Here is an 18040-nt window from a genome sequence, read left to right on the forward strand (position 1 = left end):
ACACACATTTTCCCCCAGACCAAGCATTCTCATTTTGTGTACCAACCTCTTGTGCGGCACGGTATCAAACGCTTTGGAAAAATCGAGATATACCACATCCAATGACTCACCGTGGTCCAGCCTATAGCTTACCTCTTCATAAAAACTGATTAGATTGGTTTGACAGGAGCGATTTCTCATAAACCCATGCTGATATGGAGTTAAACAGTTATTCTCATTGAGATAATCCAGAATAACATCCCTCAGAAACCCTTCAAATATTTTACCAACAATAGAGGTTAGACTTACTGGCCTATAATTTCCAGGTTCACTTTTAGAGCCCTTTTTGAATATTGGCACCACATTTGCTATGCGCCAATCCTGCGGAACAGACCCTGTCTCTATAGAGTCCCTAAAAATAAGAAATAATGGTTTATCTATTACATTACTTAGTTCTCTTAGTACTCGTGGGTGTATGCCATCCGGACCCGGAGATTTATCTATTTTAATCTTATTTAGCCGGTTTCGCACCTCTTCTTGGGTTAGATTGGTGACCCTTAATATAGGGTTTTCATTGTTTCTTGGGATTTCACCTAGCATTTCATTTTCCACCGTGAATACCGTGGAGAAGAAGGTGTTTAATATGTTAGCTTTTTCCTCGTCATCTACAACCATTCTTTCCTCACTATTTTTTAAGGGGCCTACATTTTCAGTTTTTATTCTTTTACTATTGATATAGTTGAAGAACAGTTTGGGATTAGTTTTACTCTCCTTAGCAATGTGCTTCTCTGTTTCCTTTTTGGCAGCTTTAATTAGTTTTTTAGATAAAGTATTTTTCTCCCTATAGTTTTTTAGAGCTTCAATGGTGCCATCCTGCTTTAATAGTGCAAATGCTTTCTTTTTACTGTTAATTGCCTGTCTTACTTCTTTGTTTAGCCACATTGGGTTTTTCCTATTTCTAGTCCTTTTATTCCCACAAGGTATAAACCGCTTACACTGCCTATTTAGGATGTTCTTAAACATTTCCCATTTATTATCTGTATTCTCATTTCTGAGGATATTGTCCCAGTCTACCAGATTAAGGGCATCTCTAAGCTGTTCAAACTTTGCCTTCCTAAAGTTCAATGTTTTTGTGACTCCCTGACAAGTCCCCCTAGTGAAAGACAGGTGAAACTGCACAATATTGTGGTCGCTATTTCCTAAATGCCCAACCACCTGCAGATTTGTTATTCTGTCAGGTCTATTAGATAGTATTAGGTCTAATAGTGCTGCTCCTCTGGTTGGATTCTGCACCAATTGTGAAAGATAATTTTTCTTGGTTATTAGCAGAAACCTGTTGCCTTTATGGGTTTCACAGGTTTCTGTTTCCCAGTTAATATCCGGGTAGTTAAAGTCCCCCATAACCAGGACCTCATTATGGGTTGCAGCTTCATCTATCTGCTTTAGAAGTAGACTTTCCATGCTTTCTGTTATATTTGGGGGTTTGTAACAGACCCCAATGAGAATTTTGTTACCATTTTTCCCTCCATGAATTTCAACCCATATGGACTCGACATCCTCATTCCCTTCGCTAATATCCTCCCTTAAAGTGGACTTTAGACAAGACTTTACATAGAGACAAACCCCTCCTCCTCTCCGATTTTTACGATCCTTTCTAAACAGACTGTAACCCTGTAAGTTAACTGCCCAGTCATAGCTTTCATCTAACCATGTCTCGGTTATTCCCACTATGTCAAAGTTACCTGTAGATATTTCTGCTTCTAGTTCTTCCATCTTGTTTGTCAGGCTTCTGGTGTTTGCGAGCATGCAGTTTAGAGGATTTTGTTTTGTTCCAATCTCCTCACTGTGGATTGTTTTAGAAATGTTCTTACCTCCCTTCTGAGTATGTTTTCCTGGGTCGTCTTTGTTCGAGTCTAATGTTTTTCTTCCCGTCCCCTCTTCTTCTAGTTTAACGCCCTCCTGATGAGTGTAGCGAGTCTTCTGGCGAATGTGTGTTTCCCAGGTTTGTTGAGGTGGAGTCCGTCTCTGGCGAGGAGTCCATCATACCAGTAATTCACACCGTGGTCCAGGAATCCAAATCCTTGTTGTCTGCACCATCGTCTTAGCCAGTTGTTTGCATCAAGGATCCTGTTCCATCTCCTGGTGCCATGCCCGTCTACTGGAAGGATAGAAGAAAAAACTACCTGTGCATCCAGTTCCTTTACTTTCTTCCCCAACTCTTCAAAGTCCTTGCAGATTGTCGGTAGGTCCTTCCTTGCCGTGTCATTGGTGCCAACATGTATCAGAAGAAATGGGTGGACGTCCTTGGAGCTGAAGAGCTTTGGTATCCTATCGGTCACATCCTTGATCATCGCACCTGGAAGGCAGCATACTTCTCTTGCAGTTATGTCCGGTCTGCAGATGGCTGCTTCGGTGCCTCTCAGTAGTGAGTCTCCCACCACCACCACTCTTCGTTGCTTCTTGGCTGTACTTTTTGCTGTCACTTGTTGCTGTGTGCCCTTTTCTTTTTTGCTTGCTGGTATTGCTTCATTCTTAGGTGTGCCATCTTCATCCTCTACAAAGATTTGATATCGGTTCTTCAGTTGTGTGGTTGGTGATTTCTCCATGGTCTTCTTGCTTCTTTTGGTCACATGCTTCCACTCATCTGCTTTTGGAGGTTCTCTGACACTTTTTGCACCTTCTGTGACCAGTAGAGATGCTTCTGTTCTGTCTAGAAAGTCTTCATTCTCTTTGATGAGTTTCAAAGTTGCTATTCTTTCTTCCAGACCCCGCACCTTTTCTTCTAAAAGGGCCACTAGTCTACACTTCTGACAGGTGAAATTGGATTCTTCTTCTGGTCGATCTGTGAACATGTAGCACATGCTGCAGCTCACCATGTAGGTTGTCACATCTGCCATGTTGCTCCTAGATCCTGTTGACTTGCTGTGTGTTTTCCTTCTTGTGTAATCTACTCAGCCAAGCTCTCTTGCAATAATGTCCTACAGGCAAAAATTCGCGCGCCTTACGGCGCGCGGTTTGGTGATGCTTTCGAAGCAGCTGGTCCCGGCTGTACCCAACGATCTTCTAGCTTAGGGAGACTTCGCTTCTCCCAGAAGGCACCTGGAATATGCAAATTAGCCTCCTGAAGCTTGAATCCCTGGTTTGGTGATGCTTTCGAAGCAGCTGGTCCCGGCTGTACCCAACGATCTTCTAGCTTAGGGAGACTTCGCTTCTCCCAGAAGGCACCTGGAATATGCAAATTAGCCTCCTGAAGCTTGAATCCCTGGTTATTAAAAGTGTCACTACCCAGTAATGACTGTTACCCAAATTTTTTACAATAAGACATCAGACACCAGTCGCTGAGTTGGAAGCTGCAAACGCTGTTGAAGCATGGCATGGGCGGCTGAAGCTATAGCTGACTTTCTAAAATGGGCACACAGTCGGCGTACTTTCATAAACAGATCCGGCAGTTCCAAGTAGGTTTTAAGAAAATGCTGAACCATGAAGTTAAACACATGGGTCAGGCATTGCACGTGTTTGAGCTTTCCTTGCCTCAGAGCCGCCACCAGTTTCTGGCTACTGTCACACACGACCATGCCTGGCTGTAGTTTCAGCAGTGTCAGCCACAGATCTGACAGCTAGCTCATAGCTGTCTACAACTCAGTTGTGCAGTGCAGTTTGTCACCTAAGCAGATTAGCTTCAGCACAGCCTGTTGTCGCTTGACTGAGGCAGTGCTGCAGTGCTTCCAGCTTGTGACTGATGTGCTACTTTTGGAGATGGAGGCTGAAGAGGCAGAGGAGGAGGTGCAGGACCTGTAGACAGTGGGGGCAACCCAGATTGATGTAGGTCCTGCAATCCTTGGGGTTGGGAGGACGTGCACCATCCCAAGGTACGCCTGGACCCCAGCTTCCACTATGCTAAACCAATGTGCCGTCAGCAAGATTTACTGTCCCTGCCCACAAGCACTTGTCCACGTGTCCGTGGTTAAGTGGACTTTCCCAGTAACAGCATTGTTGAGGGCACGGCTAATTGTTGTGGGACATGTGCTAGTGCAATGCCGGGACGGCACACCGGGAGAAATATTGGCGGCTGGGGACAGAACATGTTGGGACGGCCACCGCGATCGGGTTGTGGAAAGCTTCCATCTCCACGATCCTAAAAGGCAACATTTTGAATGCAAGCAAATGAAAAAAATGTGAATTTAATACTGTGGCCTCTGGGGTGTTGGAGGCGTACTTACGCTTGCGTTCCTGTGGTATGGACAACTGACGGCTGCAATTGGACAAGGACGTGGATGTGCTCGATGATGGTGCTAGTTGAGTCTCAGTAATGGCAGGTGTAGGGCAGGAGGCATCTTCACATGCATTGTGGACAGGGGATTGGCTTTCAGGTGGATGAAGCAGTGGTGGTACCCGCAGACACTGTTCCTGGTGACTGGTTCAGCCCACACAGTCGGGTGTTTTGCTGCCATGTGCCTAATAATGCTGGTGGTGGTCAGGCTGTTAGTTTTGCTACCCCTTCTGATGCGGGCATGGAAGGTGTTGCAAATGGCCTGTTTGGGGTTTTTGCAGAGTCTTTAAAAAACAACAGGACTTGGGAAGACCTTACAGTTGGGCTGGCAACTTCCATCATGTTGGTGTTGCATGGAATGGTTGCCCGCCTTCTGTCTGCGGCCACCACACTGTGTCTTCCTGCCTGTCGGGGTGCTACTCCTTCATCCCGCTGTGTGCTTCTGTCTTCGCTCTGCATGTCCTCCTGCCAGGTTGGGTCAGTTACTATATCATCCACCACCTCTTCTTCCACTTCCACTCCCTGGTCCTACTCCTGGGTTTCTGGCAATTGAGTCCCATCATCATTCACCTCTTGTGACTCGTTCCCACCGTCGCCTTCGTGTGACTGGGCTGCTCACATATTTGGGCATCGCTACATGGAATCTCATTTTGCTCTGCTTCAAGTGGACCGGGAGAGATGCTCGAATCGATACAAGGAAAAGTGAACAACTCTTCGTAGTGTCCAAGTGTTGGATCAGTTGTCTCAGGGCACTCAGCATGGTGGGAGGAAGGAGGATTAGGGTGAGGAATATGTGGTCCAGAGTCACAGCTACTCAGACTTGACCCTGTGGAAGACCGGGTGCTGGTGGCGGTGGCAAAGTAACTGGAATCATTATCTGCCATCCAACCAACTACCTTTTCACGCTGCTCTGGTGTCAAAAATGCTGTTCTTCTGTGCCCTATGAATTCTGACAGGAATCTGTTGCAAGAAGATGTGGGTGTTTGTTGTGGCCCACTTTCAGCTTGCCCATGGCCTCGACCTCTGCATGCAAAATCACCATCACATCCACTTCCCTGTCCCTTGCCACGTGCCTTGCCCATTTTAATAAAAAGGTGAATGGAAGCCTCGATTCTAATCTAATGACACAATTTGTAGGCCACAGATAGATGAGGCGTGTCACAGAGATAGAAGACTGTTCAATATGTGCCCTGTTTTTTTATTTTTTTACTCCAAAATAGTGTATACTAGACCTAGGGTAACATACAGCAAAAAAAATGGAATGTGGGCCTGAAAAGCAACTATTTGTAGAGCACAGATACACCAGGCATCTGACAGAGATAACAGACTGTTCAATATGTGACCTGGAGTTTTTTTAATTTTTTCACCCCAAAATACTATATAGACCTAGAGTAGCAGGCAGCCAAAAAGTGGAATGTAGGTCTGAAAAGCAACTATTTGTAGAGCACAGACCAGGAGTCTGACAGAGATATCACACTGCTCGATATGTGGGCTGTAATTTTTAATTTTATACCCCAAAATAGTATAGACCTAGGGTAACACAGCAAAAAAGTGTAATGTAGGCCTGAAAAGCAACTATTTGTAGAGCACAGATACACCAGGAGTCTGACGGAGGTACCAGACTGTTCAATACGTGGCCTGGATTTCAAAAAAATTTTTTTAACCCAAAATACTGTATAGACCTAGGGTAGCAGACAGCCAAAAAAGTGGAATATAGGTCTGAAATGCAACTATTAGTAGAGCACAGATAGGCCAGGCATCTGACGGACATAACAGCCTGTTCAATATGAGGCCTGGATTTTTTTTTTTAATTTTTAACCAAAATACTGTATACACCTAGGGTAACAGACAGCAAAAACAGAGGAATATAGGCCGGAAATGCCACAATTTGTAGACCACAGATAGATCTGGCTTCTGACGGAGATAGAACACTGTTAAATATGTGGCCTGGATTTTTTTTGGCCCCCCCAAAATTGTGTCAATAAGTAGGCTATGACAGTAAAAAAAAAATTGCTGGATTACTAAAATTGTAAAATATTTAGCGCAATTACATGCAATGCGTGTGGCGTACAAAACATACTGATAAATATAAGAACTGTAGCTAAATATTTTTTGGCCATATAAAGATTTTTTATTTAGCAAAATGGTGTCCAAAAATGTTGTAAGACACTCCAAAAAATAATACAGTACCAAAAAAAGGCCAGAATTTTCTGTGCACTCAGATCTGATGCCTGGGACAAAAAAATCAGTTTTAAATTGCTATATTTTCACGCTGTTGTATTAAAATGACCTGGCTGTAGTCTGCAGTGCGACCAAGCAAATACATGTAGAAAAAAAGGGGGCTCTGGATTGCTTTGTAGTAAAATTAGCAGGTTTAAGGTGCCAAAATATAATCCTAGCCACAGATACCTGCAGCTAGCCATGGATACCTGCAGCTAGGTATATATATAATGTGCAGCAGACAGTAATGGACCCTTTTGATTTATGCAGTGAGATCTATATACTCACATACAGTGCCTACAGGCCTTGCACTGATGTGGATATGTGCACATAGACTCCCCTGCCTACCTAGCACTGTAATCAATATACCCCCTAATAAGCCCTAAAAAGGACTGTTGGTTTATCTGGATTTGTGGATTGAACAATGGTAGACCCACACTAATAAAAGCACAAATCTGACCCTATCTCAGCAGCATCTCTCCCTGCACTAGCTGAGACCGGAGCAGAATGCGTCGAGCAGGGCAGCTCTTATAGACCTGATGACGCTGTGCGGCCAGCCAATCACTGTAATACCACAACAAAGATGGCTGCGGCATTACAGTGCATGGCAGACAATCCCTGCATTGTCTAAAGAGTGCCAAAATTGCAGGGCGAAAATACTCGATGTTCGCCGAGTACAGTAATACTCGGATGAGTAGCGAGTAATGGCGAGCACGTTCGCTCATTGCTACTAGTCTACAATTTTATAGAGCATTTTGTAATACACACTGAGATTTACTTTTGCCCTGCTGAAATACACTTGAAAGCAGGAGGACAAGGAGCATATAGTAATAATATATATAGACATTGTCTTTATTAGTACAAACCTTAAAAACAACAGTCAGTAATACATCATAATATAAGTATTCCAATCAATCACAGAGGGGGAACTACAACCCCTTTATCACCCCAATCCTAATAGACAACCGCACAACAAGGGGAACAAACCCCATGTACAAAAATGCGAAATGGCAGGCCTAGATGTAAGCATTATGTAGAGCAGTCCAGACACATACACTTGGAATGAGATGAAGATGGTAAATTAACAAAAAGTGCAACATCAAATATAAAGAGTAGGCTTACCAGAAAGGGAGGGGGGGTGCAGGGGGGAGCCCCACTGGAAAAAAAACCCGAACCGCGTTTCGCGGCACTGCCACGCCGCTTTCTCAAGGGGATGTGAAATACACTGCAGCTTAAGACCCCAAGATCCATTTTGATCTGACACTTGCTGGTTGGAAGATTATAATGGTCCAGTTTTTAACAGGTATGATTTCACATGTTAAAATGTAATATTTTTTTTTAAAGTTCTTAAAATCTGAGATGAAAGAATGAAAAACTTGCTTGATAGTCTTTTAAATAGTGTAAAAAATCATTAAAAGATAATTGAAAATATGAAAATGACATTCAGGTGACTTCACTGTTGATGTTGAAATCTAACTAGATACTATTTTTTCATAATTTGTTTTTGATGTTCCCTATTGTAAAAGTCTTATTTAATCAGGATATGTAAGAGCATTTCTCTTCAATTTTGAGACCCAAGAAAAAAACTAAAGTTGTAAATTTACCTATAGCTCCTCCCTTCATATAGACATGTAGGTGAGACATGCTTATCCCACCGGTTAGGAGTTGATGACGCTCAAACTTTTTTTGCTATGGAGCTAAGAATTTCGTGGTAAGTAGTTGCTAAGTGGTAGCTGTTCTTTCCTGCGAAGATCTGTCTGTGCTCAGAGCAATCACGGAACACTCCTGCGAGTGATTCTCCTTCTTCCCGTGATGTCATGTCAACAAAGCAGCATCTTCTATTCCTCTCTGGTCTGTCAATGGGGCAACGCTGCCAATGTCATGCTGATTGACAGCAGGCTCACCCTAATGGGTTTGTCATTTAGCATGACATCTGCAGTGACAGCCCATTGACAGAGCCGCCCCAACAAAGAGCTACTCTATGGACATGAGCTCAAAGGAAACAGGAGAATCGCCATCTGAGCTGGAACACATCCTCGCAGGGCAGTACAAGCAGGTAGTTGGCAATTACATCCCAACACATTTTTAGCCCCATAGCAGAAAAAAAAATCAAAGTTCCAGATAACCGCTTTAACTAGAAGAAAAGCATTTGCCCTCGTTAGAAAGAAGAGAAAGACTTAAGTGAATAATTTATTAGAAGCTTATTTTTTTGACTACAGATAATTAGTGATGAGCGAGTGTACTCATTGCTCGGGATTTCCTGAGCACGCTGTGGTGACCTCCGAGTATTTGTTATTGCTCGGAGATATAGTTTTCATCGCCTCAATTGCATGATTTACGGCTTCCAGATATGCTGAATACATGTGAGGAATGCCTGTTTTTTAGGGAATTCCCACATGTATTCAGCTTATCTGGAAGCCGTAAATCATGCAACTGAGGTGATGAAAACTATCTCTCCGAGCAATAACAAATACTCGGAGGTCACCCGAGCGTGCTCGTGAAAACCAGAGCAAGAGTACACTCGCTCATCATTACAGATAATCTATTGAAGTATTGTAATGTGACTCTACTGTGCATAAAAGAACCACAGAGAATCAAGGCTTTCTTTATTATCCTATTTTGTAATGATTTGTGTTTTTTGTTGTGTTATACATTTGTCTTTCCATTTTTCATGTGTAACACTCTATTTTTGCTTTACCAAGAAAAAAAAATCAAACCTATAACAGAAATTTGACCCAAAGCACCCATCATTCTCACAACCTTGGTAAAGGATTGGGACAGTTGGATAGCTGATAGGTGCTTCTTGTGGTTAGTTTGTTGGATAAAGGCTAGCTTTGGGCAATGACATCGGCATCTGACAGCTGCACATGCATTGCTTGGCATGCCTGTCTTCCCTGCTGCAAGAATCATTGCAACTTGAGAGATTGACAGATTGCTTATGAAGTGGTATGTTACATTGTTCAAGGTCATTGTGCAGTAGACCCATCTGACATGGTGTGAGGTGTATGTTTATACGTTTTATGGTGCTCCAACTACCTTCCTAGACCACCAGGGAAGCAAACATTTTTCCTTCTTTTACACTATAGCACAAGTTTCTTTTACCCATTGACATTAATCGATTAGTCGCATCAACACCTCCTCTATTCTAGTCCACCATGAATGATAGAATTAACTCCTTCACTGACTATCAGGAAATCTGGCATTAACCTCACAAATAAATAAAGTAATGGTTTCATTAAGTCGTAATTCGGTCTACTTGTATAACATACTGCGCAAAGAGAACTTTTCATAAACTACAAAACTTATAGGGTCAGTGAAGCATACTTATATGAATTACGCAATGCACTGCATTTTCCCAAACAATTAGTATGCTTTTTTGTATTTCTGATGTAAGGGGCAATGCTGTTGTGCGCTGCTTACTGCTGTTGTTTTGTTATTCTGTTATTAAGGCAAAAAGCCAAAATGTGATGGTACAGAATGTTCTGTAAAATAGCCAACCTAGAGTCCTTCATAAGAGTCTTGGTTTCTTATTTTCCATTGCCAAAAACAAATATGTATCCAAAAATGCTTGTTTCCACCTTACATTTCTCTCTTCCCATCAATGTTTCTCTACATGAAGAATTTACTGTTTTGGCATCTGGAGAAAGCTGTCATTGATCATAAAGCATTCATGACATCGTGAATGTAATTTGCAAAAATCTGTTTTACACTTTGGGATCATGAATTGCAAGTTTTAGTTTTATGAGTGGCCCCTCCCAAGGTTCACAGCAGAGACATGATTAAGTTATAGACTCTAAAAAACTCCTAGCCAAACTAATGTAAATCAGGACTGTACCTGTATTCCCCGACATCATCAGCAGCGCTCGTGCAGCGCAGCCTAGAGGCAGAGGTCGTTGGTAAGGGTTCATACTCAGCCATAACACTAACAGGTATGACAAAAAAACATGGTATACCATTAATTCAAAAATCCTTTAACCATGTATCTAACTGGATTACTAGAGGCTATCATCAATTACTACATAGAACCAAACAAAAAAGATGATCATAAGGCTAATATTTAATATAAAAAATACAATTTTTATTGAAAAAAGCATCATTTAAAACCATGTTGCCAAAACTGGGAAAGTAGGAAAGGATAGACAAACTCATTCCTCACAATCACCAATTACCGACGCACAGGTCCAGATGAAGGCGCCTGTCACAAATATATAAGGGGCTGCCAATATTACCTCACAGGGAGCAGGCAGACAGTGTCCTGCTGGACATTTTCATTGATTTGACTACAAATATAATCATCATTATATCCACCCACCCACGGCGCTACCCAGCTACCACTAATCATACCCATACAAAGTACAGTGCTCAATGGAACAACTCGGGTACAATTACATTAGGGTGAGCTCAATAAGAGGAGCCGCTGCCACCTGGAACCGCACGTCTGCGCAGCAGCAAAAGGGCAACATGTGCGTACAGGGTGGGAGTGCACAGACCATGTTCACACATATACAACACCTAATATGTATCACAAGAACAGCAAACCGCGGTGGAACAGATATAGCACGGTCAAAACTAACCATATAATTGGGCGCATGTACCAACATCTAGCATGTTATAACATTGATCACATACAATTACATAGGAAGATTGGTCCATTTCGCTCTCCTTAGCCAGTCACGTGAGTGATCACGTGACTGTGACATCATGAAAGGTCATTCAGTGCACCTACTGTCTCTCACAGCGGCATTGCATTCCCGCTGTACGCAGTTGAATTTTCCCGAGGGTGGCCTGTCACCGGCCGGGACACGGCTCCCCGGGTCTTCCACCTTGAGCATCGAATTGTGGACTTTACATTATAGCAAGATTCCTTGGTGAACCCAAGTGTTCTAACGTATTCCACATTTCTTCCAGACTATTCCCGATCGCTTATTCACTTGTGACATGCTAAACTAGCAGGGCATGATTAATAGCACATGGTAACCAGCAAATGCTAGATTGCCACACCAGTGCTACAAGTTGCGACGACTCAAAGTCTTTTACCCATAATCTAGCATTATTCTTGATGATATTTACATTTTATTCATTAGATTTTATTCATTATATTTCATTTAGTTCTTCATTACATTGAGCACTACGGGGCACACCTTAGCACAAATATACAGTTTTTTGGTTTTATCCAATTTTAGACATTGGGACAAACTGGGTGGTATTGTCCTAATATTTGCAGCAGGGGCCCCTTTAACGATAGTGCCACTGGTTGAATATACATTTATTTATTTTATAATTAGCAACTGTGACACATGTGTCACCTGACCTGGTGTCTTCTTCAATCTCTTCCCCGTGAACATGCACTTCCACTCTTGGGTTTCCTACTATAGTTCCTGCTTTACTTTTACTTTCGCCTCTGACCAGTAAATAACATCAACTAAGCAATAATCTTCTCTCTTGTCCTCCTCCTTACATTCCTCTCTTCTTTAAACTTGCCAGTCCTCGGGTAAGTAGAGTCTTTGTTCCCCTTAACGTTTTTCGGAGGTGGGCCGAATGTCCATAGTTTTCGAGCTCGTTCCTGCATCTCTTGCACTACACTTTGCCAGAGGAAATCATCCTGTGCGTATCTTGTGGGCGGGATGCAAGTTGACACACTAAGTTCTCTGAGGCCCTTCCTGAATTTTCTTGTCAGGAAAACTCAGAAATTCAGGTACCTCATGCGGAAGTTCAACCACTGACTCTTCTCCATAGGACTCCATAGTGACCTTCTCCACCAGGCCATCAGACCGAACTTTGCCATGAAGCCACAGGCCTCCTGTCTCTCCAACTCCACAGTAGTCCATAACATAGAGTGGCACCCTCGTACGTGGTACAACTTTCAGCTACATCAGTGTACTGTCTTCAACATCTGACTGTGCATTAGATGTGATTCCTACCTCCACCTATTTTCTGGGGTTGCCGTTATCTTCGACTTCCGTGGTGCACACCAGCTCCACTCAAGTCGCTTCCAAGCATCAGAGTAATGCAGACATCTTCCTGAAGTCAAATGATGGTATCCCTCTCTCCTCGACTTCTGGCGGCACGGCTCCACTTTACATTGGGTGAGGTTCTCCTCGGCTCACCTTACTATTTCTTCCAGGCCTCCGCCCATCCTCTGTGGTCATTGTTCTCCTGGTGGATCTTCTTTCTCCTCTTTGCCCTATGGGGGAGGCCATTCTTCAACATGGACTGACAATTCCAGGTGCTGCACTCACTCCAGTAGGTGTAGTCTTCGGAGCACTGGGCAAATCTTTGTGCCCTTTCTCTTCTTCGACGACCATGATAGGAGGGGCCTTCTCTTCATGCTGCTTCACTGTACATTAGGAACTGTCCTTCCTCCAGGATATTCATTCACAAGGTCAAGATGACTCATCTTCTGATGTGGCCTTTCACTAGCACTGAAGTGTGCTCCTGACCATGGTCACATTAGTTTAATGGACACCTCCACTGTTGGCTGTCTCGAGTGGGGCAATCACTAGACTATATGTCCCATACCTCCACAAGTCAAACATTCAACTCTGTGCTCATCTGGTGGGCACCTAGGCCTACACCACTGTACTCTGGGTGGAGGATAACCCCACTCTGGTCGCTCTTCATACAGGAGTGCAGAGTTCAGCTTTGGGGTATCTGTAGTTTTTCTTATGCTCTATATCCCCCTTCTAATTTCACACATTTCCTGTTGTAACTCATGGGCCCAGTCTAGTTCGGCATCGTGCTCCCCTGGGGTGACCACACTTCATTGCTTCGGACCAGACCCTCTTCAGTTGGAGCCTCTGGTTTTTGCCCCCCATTTCTACTAAAGGAAGCTTAAATTAGGATTATATCATAAACAATATTTCAGGGCCTGCCTAAGGTAAGTGTCCTGTTGTGAATTCTGTGGCAGAGCTCCCTCCTGTGGTCACAAGTGGTACTTCGGCTGATTCTCTCTGTGAGCTTCCGTTGGTGGAGGAAAGTGGTACTGCGGCTTCTGAGTTTCCTTCCTCAGGTGATGTGGTGAAGTCGTTAGGTGCTGCTCTATTTAACTCCACCTAGTGCCTTGATCCTGGCCTCCAGTCAATGTTCTAGTATTGGACCTGTTTCCTCCTGGATCGTTCCTGTGGCCTGCTGCTCTGCATAGCTAAGTTCCGCTTTGCTATTTTGTTTGCTGTTTTTTTCTTTCCAGCTTGTCTATTTGTTTTTTCCTGCTTGCTGGAAGCTCTGGGACGCAGAGGGTGTACCTCCGTGCCGTTAGTTCGGTACGGAGGGTCTTTTTGCCCCTTTGCGTGGTTTTTGTAGGGTTTTGTGTTGACCGCAAAGTTACCTTTCCTATCCTCGCTCTGTTCAGAAAGTCGGGCCTCACTTTGCTAAATCTATTTCATCTCTACGTTTGTCTTTTCATCTTAACTCACAGTCATTACATGTGGGGACTGCCTTTTCCTTTGGGGTATTTCTCTGAGGCAAGGTAGGCTTATTTTCTATCTTCAGGCTAGCTAGTTTCTCAGGCTGTGCCGACTTGCATAGGGAGCGTTAGGTGCAATCCACGGCTGCCTCTAGTGTGGTTGGTGAGGATTAGGGATTGCGGTCAGCAGAGTTCCCACGTCTCAGAGCTCGTTCTATGTTTTTGGGTTATTGTCAGGTCACTGTATGTGCTCTGATCTCTATATCCATTGTGGTACTGAATTACCTTATAACAGTGTCCTTCTGGACTGTGACTAAATAATCTCTCAATACTTCATCCAAGGGCCTAGTCCTCTATATCCACCTTTTTAGTAGTAATTTGACCCATTACTTCCTGCAGAGTTTTCATGTATTGGGTAGCCAGCTTTCTCTCTGTCTCTCTCTCTGGACCCAATGAAAGAGGCGAAAATTATCTTAATCGGTCATGTCACCATGCATGTCCTTTAGAATCTTGTTCACCTTATGTGGAGTGTTATGGTCTTGTGGTTGTCTTAACATGACCATCTGTCGGGCCTTTCAGTCAGAATGGCTATCTCTGCATATAAGGCAGGTGTCATGGGGTGCATATGTATCATACTTTTTAGGCATTTAACTCAGTCCTACATCATTAAATTGTCACCCGTAAATTTTGGTATGTTGTTAAGCAAAGCTCTCAGGGGAAGACTACCAACTGATTCATCATTTCTGCACTTAAGTGTTGCATATTGACAACTAGTAAGCCGATTACTTGGATGCAACAATGCAGACAACGAGGAGACAGTGGTACTTAACCAAGACTATCGATTAGGCTAACACATTATACAGCTCTGGCAAAAATTAAGAGACAACCACATCAAAACCCTGTCATCGGCAGCCCAATCTCTAGACCTGAACCCTGTTGAAAACCTCTGGAATGTAATCAAGAAGATGATGGATAGTCACAAGCCATCAAACAAACAAGAACTGCTTCAATTTTTGCACCAGAAGCAGTGTGAAAAACTGGTGGAAAGCATGCCAAGAAGCATGAAAGCTGTGAATAAAAATCATGGTTATTCCACAAAATATTGATTTCTGAACTGTTCCTGAGTTAAAACATTAGTATTGTTGTTTCTAAATGATTACGAACTTGTTTTCTTTGCATTATTTGAGGTCTGAATGCACTGTATTTTTTTTAATTTTGACCATATTTCTTTGTCAGATAAAAAAGATTATTCCTTGGAAATTCGGAGACATGTTGTCAGAAGTTTATAGACTAAAAGAACAATTTACATTTTACTTAAAAATATACATATAAAGAGAAAAATCAGACAAACTTATCATTTTGCAGTGGTCTCTTAATTTTTGCCAGAGCTGTATATGAAAGCACTATACTATGGGTAACAGTAGCAAGGTCAATACAGAATGTTATGACACTATCAGTGTCACGGGGTCGCCGTGACTGAGAGGAGCCAGAAAACCCTGCTGTCTGATGTCTCTTACTCCTGCACTGAGTAGAAGCACCTCACCTTCATTTTAAATGTTGCAGGCTTCTTCTAGCAATGCTGTGGTTATTTAATCTGTTCAGTTGAGAGCTCCTGATGTTTACCTGCCTTAAAGCTCTCAGCTTTTTACTGTTTATCACTCCTTTCTCCTATATAAATTGGACTCCGGCAACTAAGCATTGCCAGAGTTAGCTTCATGCTGCACAGCTCAGGAGTTGGTGGCATGTTGTTTGAAAAGGTAATTTGTGGATTTATCTAACGTCTCCTTTACATGTCCTAGTGATTTCAGTACAGGAAAAACCTGTGGTCCATGTCCATGTGACATCCATATGTGCGTATGTAACACGCATTTGTCCATTTGCTGTCCATGGTCCATTTGTCTGTATTTCACGACTGCGCTGTCCGTGTGCCATCCTTATATCCATGTGATGTGTACCACCGCCTGAGAAAAGCTGTACAGTTCACACTGATTCCAGGCGTCAGCTGCGAGGAGTTGTGTTAAGCAGCAGCTATGTAACTCGTGTTACATAAAGAATTAAATAAAAAAACAAAGTGGGCTACTGCACAATTTTTATAACCAGCAAAGGGAAAGCCCATGGCTGGGGGCTGATGTTAATAATCTGAGACAAGGGACAATACACATAAGGTTCCCAGGTTATTAATAGCAGCTCACAGCTGTATGCTTAGCCTTTCCTGGTGAATTTACAGGGGATCCCAGAAAAAAAGAAAGTAGGATCCCCCTATAAATTCAAATCAGCAAAGGCTACACCGATAGCTGTGGCTTGATATAAATAGCCTGGGAAGGGGTCAAAGACATTGTCCCTCCCCAGATTACCAACATCAGCCCTCAGCCACCCCAGAAATGGTGCACTTATAAGATATGCCAAATCTGGCACTTAGTCTCTCGCTTCCCACTTGCCTTGTAGTGGTGGCAAATGGGGTATTATTTGTGGGGTTGATGTCACCTTTGTATTGTCAGGTGACAGCAAGCCCAGGAGTTAGTAATGAAGAGGCGTCTTTTAGACACCCCTCCATTACTACCCCCATAGTCATATTGTAAGAAAGGTACAACCAGAATAAATTCCTCTATTTGAAATAGAAATCTACACTCTGTTTTACAAATATATTTAAAAATAAAAAGCAAAGTTATACTCACCTTACGTCCATTCCATTGAAGCACTTGTCCCTTGTAAAAATCAGAAAATAATAAAATAGAATACTCACTTTACACCGATTACATTGAAGCCCTTGTCTCCTGTAAAAAAATAAAAAATAAAAAACAACCATATCCATCACCTGACTGAAATGATGATTAGCAATACTGTCCCATGTCATAATCCAGGTCTACAATATGTGATTTACAACCGGGATGGTGGCATGATGCAACCATCCAGGCTGAAAGCCATGGGAGAATGAGATGCTGCGAGTGCAGCATCAGTGTCTAGTGGTGATGTCATCGAGTATACTGCAGGTTACTGACGCTGTGTTCCCACCGACACTTCACTGTGAGCTGGGACGATAAACTGCAGTGACCTCAATGAGATCACCACAAGCACACTTGCCTTTTTTTATTTAATTCGTTATTTTGCTCAGGAGTTACCCACTGCTGCTGAATACAACTCCTATCATTGTCTTCTGGTAGCGCTGATCTCAGCACGAGCAGGTGACAATGAAGAGAAATGCCTTCAGCTGTTGGTTGGCGATTGGGAACAGTACGAGCAGTTCCACCTCTTACCAAGCGCCTTGTCTCAGCAACTGATGAAGGTTCCTTCGACCCCTGATGAAGCAACGGTGAAACGCGTGTCGGGTGCCTGGTGGGTGAGTACCCCTATCTATACCTGTATCATATACCTTACGCCTGATGCACTCTGATATCAAATACATAGGGATTTTTATACTCTTTTTTAATAGTAATTTGGTTACTTACTTTGTGCACTCAGCGATTTGCTATACTGCATTTTATGATCTATAAGTTCCTCTTTATTTGATCATTTCTTGAATGGATGTATTTAATAAGTTGACTGATGATTTTGGAGACACTCGGTTTACACTTTAATTATCATATTATTGTATTATCTACAACTGTTGCATCTTTTTAATTCCAGGGTACCCACAACTGTTTGGGTTTTCTCACCCCTCAGACTTTTCTATGTGTCTGTATGTCTTAGAATTTTTTAACTTTGTATATGTATTTTTGTATTTAATAAAATTATATATATAATTCTTATACCTTTTTGTCCTAGCACAATTGTCTTTTTGTCAGTATTGCTATTGTGATTGGTGCATTGTGGGACATATTACCCCTATCGGGATTTATAAGCCTTTGACTAATACTCTGGTGCAGGCACCAGGCCTCGTTTTATAATCAGAATCATTTGTGCTAATTCTGTGGTGCAAGCACCAGGCAACATTTCATAATGAAAATTTTTTGTGCTAACTCTGTGGTCCTGACACCAGTCCACATTTCACCATCTAAATCCTTTGTGCTGATTGTGTGGTCCAGCCACCAGTCTATATTTCAGCATATAAATCTTTTGTGCTAATGTTGTGGTATAGCCACACTATCTCAGCCAATAAATACTGATTATTAATTTAGTGATAGGTGACTGACAGGTCTGGGCCTAAGGTTTTGAAACACCTGGTTAAAAGA

This window comes from Ranitomeya imitator, chromosome 4 (assembly GCF_032444005.1).
Source record: "Ranitomeya imitator isolate aRanImi1 chromosome 4, aRanImi1.pri, whole genome shotgun sequence".
Classification (NCBI taxonomy): Eukaryota; Metazoa; Chordata; class Amphibia; order Anura; family Dendrobatidae; genus Ranitomeya; species Ranitomeya imitator.